We start from the raw sequence: 7,997 nt of genomic DNA, 5'->3' as shown, positions 1-7,997 counted from the left end.
TGGTGACCTATGGCATGCATGCCACAGGTGGCATGCAGAGCTGTTTGTTAGGGCACCTGAGGGACTGCCATGTCTGCTGGCCAGTGCTTCCTTGAAGTATCAGGAGCATGAAAAACCATCCCTACAGGCAAACCTGAAGTTCGGGGATAGACTTCCGGTTTGGCCATAGGGCCATTTTTCAACCTCCAGAGCCTTCAGGGGCCTCCAGGAGGCTTCCTTAAAGCTTCAGGAGCGTGAAAAACAGTCACTATTGGTTTGCTCGTAGGGCCGATTTCTGCCCTCCAGAGCCTTCAGGGAATCCTCCTGAAGGTTCTGGCGGGTGAAAAATGGCCCTAGGGACAAACTGGAAGTAACCATTCCCAAACCTCTGCGTTCCCTGTAGCTTTTGGGGGCCTTTAGGAGGTTTCCCTGAAGTCTCCAGAGGGCAAAAACCGGCCCTACGAGCAGACCGGAAGTGACTTCTAGTTTGTCTGTAGGTCCATTTTTTGCCTTCTGGAGCCTTCAGGGAAGCCTCCTGAAAGCTCTGGAGATCATCCCTATGGACAAACCGGAAGTCACCATTCCTGAACTTCCAGATTCCCCACAGGTCCATTTTTTGCCCTCTGGAGCCTTCGGGGAAGCTCCAGAGGCCTCCGGAGGGCATGGGGGGGTGGAGGGGCTGTTTTCACCCTCCACAGGCTTCTAGAAAGCCCCTGGAGCCTGGGGAGGTTGAAAAAACCATGCCAAAAGTGAATGGGGGTGTTTGCTGGTCGCGCACGATGGGGGGATGTCATGCACATAGCATTATGGGTATGGCACACCTGTGCACTACCCCACTGCTCTCCCCCTGCTTTTGGCACGGGAGCTAAAAAAAGGTTCACCATCACTGGTATAGACTGTTTTATGGTATAGTTTCCCAGCCATTCAAGCATATATGGGTTACACTTTAAATTGACCATGGGGAAAGACATAAGAGCAAAGATAGTTCCTATATTAACCTGTCAACATATTACAATCTTTGTCATATAATCCAAAATGGAAAAACACAGTATCCTTCTTGTCCTCTGAGACAAAAGACCTATTACAAACTTTGAGTAAAAATGAAATTTGATTGCCTGTACTTCAAATCATGCTTATGTAGGCAGTGAAAAATTGTTTTAACACTGCTGTGTTTTTTTTTTATTTATTCATTTTTGGTTTTCAATTGAATATTTTTAATTCTTATCATCTTGGTTTCAAAATTAACTATTTGGATGATTTCCTAAATCTTGGGCTGGTGTGGTACTTAAGGGCAACAGAACTAAATGGAGAAAATTGTTATAAATATATAGGAATTGATTTAGCATAGTTCTTACAAGTTCATCTAGCAAGCTACAATCTCATATTGTTATACTTTGTGTGTCGGGGGAGGATGTAGTAAATGCCAATGAGAGTAGAGCATTCATAAATAGGCTGTATAGAATTTAATTTTTCAAATATGTGGCATGTAATTACATACATTTACAAAAAGGTGGATATGGCACGCATCTGCATTGTATCTTCCAGTGATGCCTCCACAAGCCTCCGTGATGCTCCAGCTGCTCAGCGGAGCATCTCACATGCGCATGCACGGAAGCGCCAAATGCTTTAAATGACAGGTAAGGAGCTCGGGTGGGCGGATGGGCCCTCCAGAGCACTGTACCGGAACGGTATCTGGTGCTCTGCGCAGGCTCCGATATACCCGTACCGGTGCATACCGCCTGCAACCCACCATTGTAATATCTAGAATCTGATTAGAAGGGTTACATCATTACATCTTTCAAGGCCAAATAACAGCAAGGGCAAAGGAATGACATTTACATCTTTCATTTGAATCTCTGCTGGAGAGGAAATGCTTAACTGAGTGAACTTTGTTCCAAAACTCAAGAAGGCAGTTTTTAAACCACCTCTTTTCTCCTCCAATCCTGTATCCTTTGAGGAAACACCCCACCAGAAGGTAGATTTTTTTAAAAAAAAGAATGCCAATGTAATTGTGACATTGTCATTCCTCCAGGTTGCCAAAATTTAAGCCACCTTTGACCCGTCTGCTCCTTAAAGCTCCATAAATAGCCTCAGCAAAGAACTGCTCAGTCCCACTTGACCTGACTTAGAGACTCCTGCCTCTTGAACTGATTGCTCTGATTTCAACCATGAAGGCTCTTCTCCTCCTTGTTGCCATCTTCATGTTTTCCAACCAGGCAGTCACAGGTAAGAACTAAAATGACCCAGATGGTCTAGAGGAGAAATATACTTGAGATTCATTTCAAATGCTTTTCACAAGGAATTTTTACTTATTTTATTTTTGGTACTGACACCAATCAAAGAGCGTTAAGGGTATTTCAATCTACAAATTTCAGAGGGGTGTTCCCACCCCATTTTTTCAACAAGAAATGTGTCAGGGGGATCATATCTACCTGTCTTCTATAATAATACTATGCCTTGTCTTAGGAGTTTGCCATTTCCTAAAAAAATCCTTTTTCTTTTTCTCCCATCATATCTAAAAGAGATATTGTTGGAAGGACAATAAATAAGATAAAATAATATCTTGAGCCATGGTGGCACAGTGGTTAGAGTGCTGTACTGCAGGCTACTTCTGCTGCCTGCCGGCTGTCTGCAATTTGGCAGTCCAAAGCTCAACAGGCTTAAGGAAGACTCAGTTTCCATCCTTTTGAGGTGGGTAAAATGAGGACCCAGTTTGTTGGTGGCAATATGCTGACTCTGTAAACTGCTTAGAAATGGCTGTAAAGCATTGTAAAGTGATATATAAGTGTATTGCTAAGTGCTATTGCTAACTTTTTTGTGAGTGTATCTTCAGACTTTAATTCTGAGGCTGGTATCTGAACAAATATTTGTTCTGCTTCATGACAAAATGGACCTGATTTATTGGATGTGCCAAATCTATTAGAATAAAGCGTGATATCTCCTGAAAAGTAGTAAAACTTGTATTGTTAAACATTATTATACCTATAGGAAGATTCATCTGCAAGTCTTTCAAAATGAATGTCTGAAGATACATTCACAAAATATTATTTTATGTTATTTGTTATTTTTCCAACAGTATCCCTCTCAGATACAAGAAAAAGAAAAATGATATATTTTTTAAAAAAGGGCAAACTGCTAAGATAATTATGGAAGGCAGGTTTACATGAACCCCCTAATAAATGTACATTTACTTTAGTTGATCTACTATTAAATGCTATATTGTTTAACACATAGTTTTTTCAGTAAATCTGAAATTTGCCTCCTGATTTCCCATTATCTCCTCCTATCTATTTTAAGTTAATGAAATAAAAATATGGCTTACAGCAGTGTTTCTTGTTGTTGTTGTTGTTGTTGTTCAGTTGCTAAGTTTGGACCAACCCCATGAATTTTAGCAAGTCGGGTCCACCATTATCTCACAGAGTTTGCTCAAATTCATGTTCATTATGTCAATGACACTACCTAAGGCTGCATCCTCTGCTGTCCCTTTCTCCTTTTGCCTTCAATCTTTCCCAACATCAAGATCTTTTCAATTAGTCCACTCTTCTCATTTGGTAACCAAAGTATTTGAGCTTCAGAGTCAGTATCTATCCTTCTAAAGAACAATGAAGGTTGATTTCCTTTAGGATTGACTGATTTGATCTCCTTACAATCCTTACAATCCAAGAGACTTCTCCAAAATCACAAATTGAAAGCACAAATTATTTGGAGCTCTACCTTATAATACAACTTTAACAGCCATATATTACTGCTGGAAAAGCTATAGCTTTGACTCTGCAAACCTTTGTTGGCAAAGTAATAGCAGTAGACTTAGCAGTAGACTTATATACCGCTTCATAGGGCTTTCAGCCCTCTCTAAGCGGTTTACAGAGAGTCAGCATATTGCCCCCAACAATCCGGGTCCTCATTTTACCCACCTCGGAAGGATGGAAGGCTGAGTCAACCCTGAGCCGGTGAGATTTGAACCGCTGAACTGCTGATCTAGCAGTAGCCTGCAGTGCTGCATTTAACCACTGCGCCACCTCGGCTCCTGTGATATCTATGTTTTTTAATATGCTGCCTAGATTTTTCATAGCTTTCCTCCCAAGGAGTCTTTTAATTTCAGATGGCTGCAGTTGCCATCTGAGGTGATCTTGGAGTCCAAGAAAATAAAATCTGTCTCTGCTTCCATTTCTTCCCCTTCTACTTTCAGGAGTAACGGAAGCTGATGCTATGACCTTAGCTTTTAATGTTAGTTTCACACCAACCTTTGCACTCTCCTCTTTCATCCTCATTACCCTCTTCATTTTCTGCCATTTGTGTAGGATCATCTGCATATCTGAGATTGTTGATATTTCTCCTGGCAATCTTAATTCCAGTTTGTCAGTCATTCACCCGAGCATTTTGCACAGTGTACTCTGAATATAAGTTAAATAAATAGGATCACAATATATAGCCTTTTAGTACTCCTTCCCCTATTTTGAACCAATTGATTGCTGCTCTTCAAAACCCAACTTATACTTCTGGTCAGTGATTAGTTCACATGTTGTTGAAGTTTAACATTTAGGATTTTAGTGGGACCTTGCTAGCTTGTCAAATGAGCACTATTGCCTAGTAATTTGAATATTCTTTGACATTGTCCTTCTTTGGGATAGGAATGTACACTGAGCTTTTCCAATCCTATGCCCATTGTTAACTATTCCAAATTTGCTGCAATAATGGGGTGCTGGAGTGCAGGATTTTAACATCATAATCTTTTAGGATTTAAATAGGTGAGCCGATATACTGTCATCTCCACTAGCAGTTTCCATATAGCCATCCAATTTTCATAGGTGAGAATGGGCTTGAGTCTAGCTCACATCACTTCCTAGTACATCAGTAACACCATCATCAGCATCTTATTATTATTGGTTTGTTGGACAGTCAGCCAGATGTTTAGACCAGATTTTGCACTTTTATCTCCCTATCAAGTCCTTCCCAATGAATGGGGGATAGGCAGATGTTGTTTGATGTTATTAAAGGTTCTGTCACAGGATTTAAGCTGTTCCAAGTAAGGTTGCCTTCTACTATAACTATTGAATATAGGGATTTTGTCAATGCCAAAAGTGTTTCTAATATTTTGGGTTTCTTCTTATTATTAGTTGTACAATGAATTCAAATCATGAAACATGTATTATTTATGAAAAGAATAAAATATAATTATTAACAATAAATAAATATAGATTCTAAAATGCCAATGGTATTTTCTCCCACTTTTTATGCAGCAACTGGCCAAAGCGACCCTGCTAACATTGCTTGTTTCCAAAGTGGTGGCACCTGTAGAGCATCATGTCCATTTCCTGGTGTACAATCAGGAGACTGTGCTGGTGGTTTCGTTTGCTGTACATGGTAAGTCAACATTATATACCTGAATCTCTTAATCTGCTCTAAACAAATGCAGTAGATCAAGATTAAAAACTATGGAAACATAAATCTAGGAAAGATAAAAATCATGAAAAATTAAAAGAAAAAGTGAAAAATGATAAAAGTAAAAGAAAGGTTAAAAAAAAGAGAAAAAAAGAGAGAAATGTTTAAAGAAGTAATTTTTGATATTCTTTGCAGCAGTATAAATGCAATGGTTTTAGTTGCCAATAAAACATTTTTAATTTAAATACCACTAAAATCATTTTGGATTTTTCTTTTTCTTAAGATGCATATCTCTCTGATGTAATTGGGTTGAGGAAGTCTTTAAGAACCTGGTTGTTTCACCAGACTCCTGAGTAGGGAACTCTAAAGGCCTTGTAGAATCTTAGCATATCCACATATATGTAGTCTCTTAATTATTGTTTTTTATTCTCAGTAATGTAAACCACTCATAATTGGTCTCTAGCTGGGCAGCCTTATAGCTTTACCAATACCTATAGCTATACTTTACATCTACATATCAGATGAAAAAGATTAAGGCCACATATTAAGTTCCAATTAAGTGCTCATGCCCATGCACAGGAATTTACTCAACTAATGATCATTGCTATTTTGGCGCTAAATAAAGATTAACAGAATTTAAGTGGTTGGTCTTAGACCACTTGTGGGATCATAATGGCTCCAGGTTGATTCCTATGCAAAAAGGGATCAGCTGATGTCATAATAATATGATGCTCTTGTTATCGCTTCCCATTCTTTTATCCCAATCCATCACAGAACATCTCCAATTAAAAACTGTATTGGCCTATTGATTCTTTCTACATTTCTGTTTAGTATTATTTTTTATTGTTTGAAATCACTTTGAAATATTATGATGAGATTTGTCCAACTTGACCATTAGGTTTTTTTCTCATACTCCCTTCTTTAGTTGTCCTGTGTGTTTTCTCAGACTTCTCTTAAAATAATTTATCAATGAATGGTTTGTCTCCTTCCGTTCCTTTATCCTTCTACTATGAAGGTTTCTTCCAGTCATCTGTATTATTTCCTGTAGTAATGGTAATTTTCTTGTATATCAGAACATATTCTGAACAAATGCAGCTTCTGGAGATGGGAAAAAAGCAGGACTGTCAAACTCGCAGCCGACAGGCCGGATGCATCATGCGCTGGCCATGTCCATGCCCAGTTTAGCAAAGGGGGATACGACACATGATGCTGCCATGATGACACAAGTTTGACATGCCTGCTATAAGATATATAAGAAATGAAAAATATACAATAAGTTAATAACTCTAGAACAATATACTTGTTGTGGTCCGCTGGCAGCCTGTGGGGCTGGCAGCAGAGTTGGACAATGAGGAGGTTGGGGAGGAACATGGGCCAGTCCTGGAATCTGGGGAAGGCTCGGATGAGGGCTCTGCATTGGAGGCAGAGAGTGGGGCAGAGCCATCTGGGAATTATGTGTTGCCTCTGGAGCCTCTGCAATCTGACATCAGCGAGGCAGAAGAACAGTGTGAGCCTGTTCCCACTGTGCGCATGTGCAGAGCTTCCATAAGGAAAGAACAATTAAGACAAAAAGGGCGACTCAGGATTAAGGCTTGGAGATGATTAGCTCTTTCCAAAAGAGGAGCAAACAGACTTAAGCCTTTTCAGAAAGCAACTTTGTTCATTCTGATCGGTTCAAACTCTGAGAAGCTTCATTTGATTCTGTGCTCCATTTGGCCTTGCAAAACTAATTGGCAATTAGATCTCTGGTAGAGAGATCTCTACCAGATGATAAAGATGATAAAGAGGATGATAAAGAGTCCTTATCAGCATTACCTTCAAAGACTGTGGCAGATATCTGTTGGACTCTTTACAGACTATTTGTGAATCATTATGGGCTGTGAATGAACATAATCCACAGCCGTTTAAATAAAAAGGGTTTTCTGGACTAATCATGTGATTTATGCTTTATCAGGAAGCCTAGGTCAGAACAATACTGGTGTAGGTTTTTATAGAACATTGTCTATTATTTCAAATTTGATTTGCTGTTGATTTATGGTTCTCTCTCATTTCTAAATCTGCAATTCTTGTTTCTTTAAAAAAAAATGTTTATAGGGCTCACCAACGTCCTGTATAAAATATCAGGAAAACTCTGAAGAGTCTGAAGAGTTCTGCAGAAGATACTGAAATAAGGTGGCTGGAAGATATGCAGGCAATTCTCCTGAGATACAAACATTTTGATTAAATATATAATCTGGAAAAAGATAAATCTTTAACCTATTGATCTGTATATTAAAGTTCTATAATAGCAATTGGTAATTGGTAATTATTATACTCCTTTACTGCATCAAACTGGGATTAAATACTAATTAGAGAAAGTTGACCAAACTGAAATTAATAGCATGACAAATGTATAACTTCCATTTGATTAGGTGGAAATACCTAGAAATTACCTAGTATTACCTTGAGTACTGCGAGTGCTTCACACTCTTTTTATTTAACTTTGAATTGGACATAATTTTACAAAATTTCAGATAATAAATATCTCAAAGTTCTGTAAGGGAAAATGATCACTTTTGTGTGTGTGTGTGTGTGTGTTTAAGAAGAATATTTTATTTTCATTTCCATAACATATAATCACATGTATGTTGTTACAT

General features: G+C 38.7%; 1 long non-coding RNA gene across 1 annotated transcript; it reads left to right on the top strand.

The window, feature by feature from the left end:
* The first annotated feature begins 2,060 nt into the window (after positions 1-2,060).
* On the top strand, positions 2,061-7,652 carry LOC116508072. Its single transcript, XR_004255271.1, has 3 exons — positions 2,061-2,205; positions 5,220-5,343; positions 7,456-7,652. It is a non-coding gene; the product is annotated as an uncharacterized LOC116508072 (long non-coding RNA).
* The last annotated feature ends 345 nt before the right edge of the window (positions 7,653-7,997 follow it).

Source organism: Thamnophis elegans, chromosome 4 (assembly GCF_009769535.1).
Source record: "Thamnophis elegans isolate rThaEle1 chromosome 4, rThaEle1.pri, whole genome shotgun sequence".
NCBI classification, from domain to species: Eukaryota; Metazoa; Chordata; class Lepidosauria; order Squamata; family Colubridae; genus Thamnophis; species Thamnophis elegans.
Note: the sequence above shows the minus strand (reverse complement) of the source record. Positions and strands in the feature narration are given on the sequence as shown.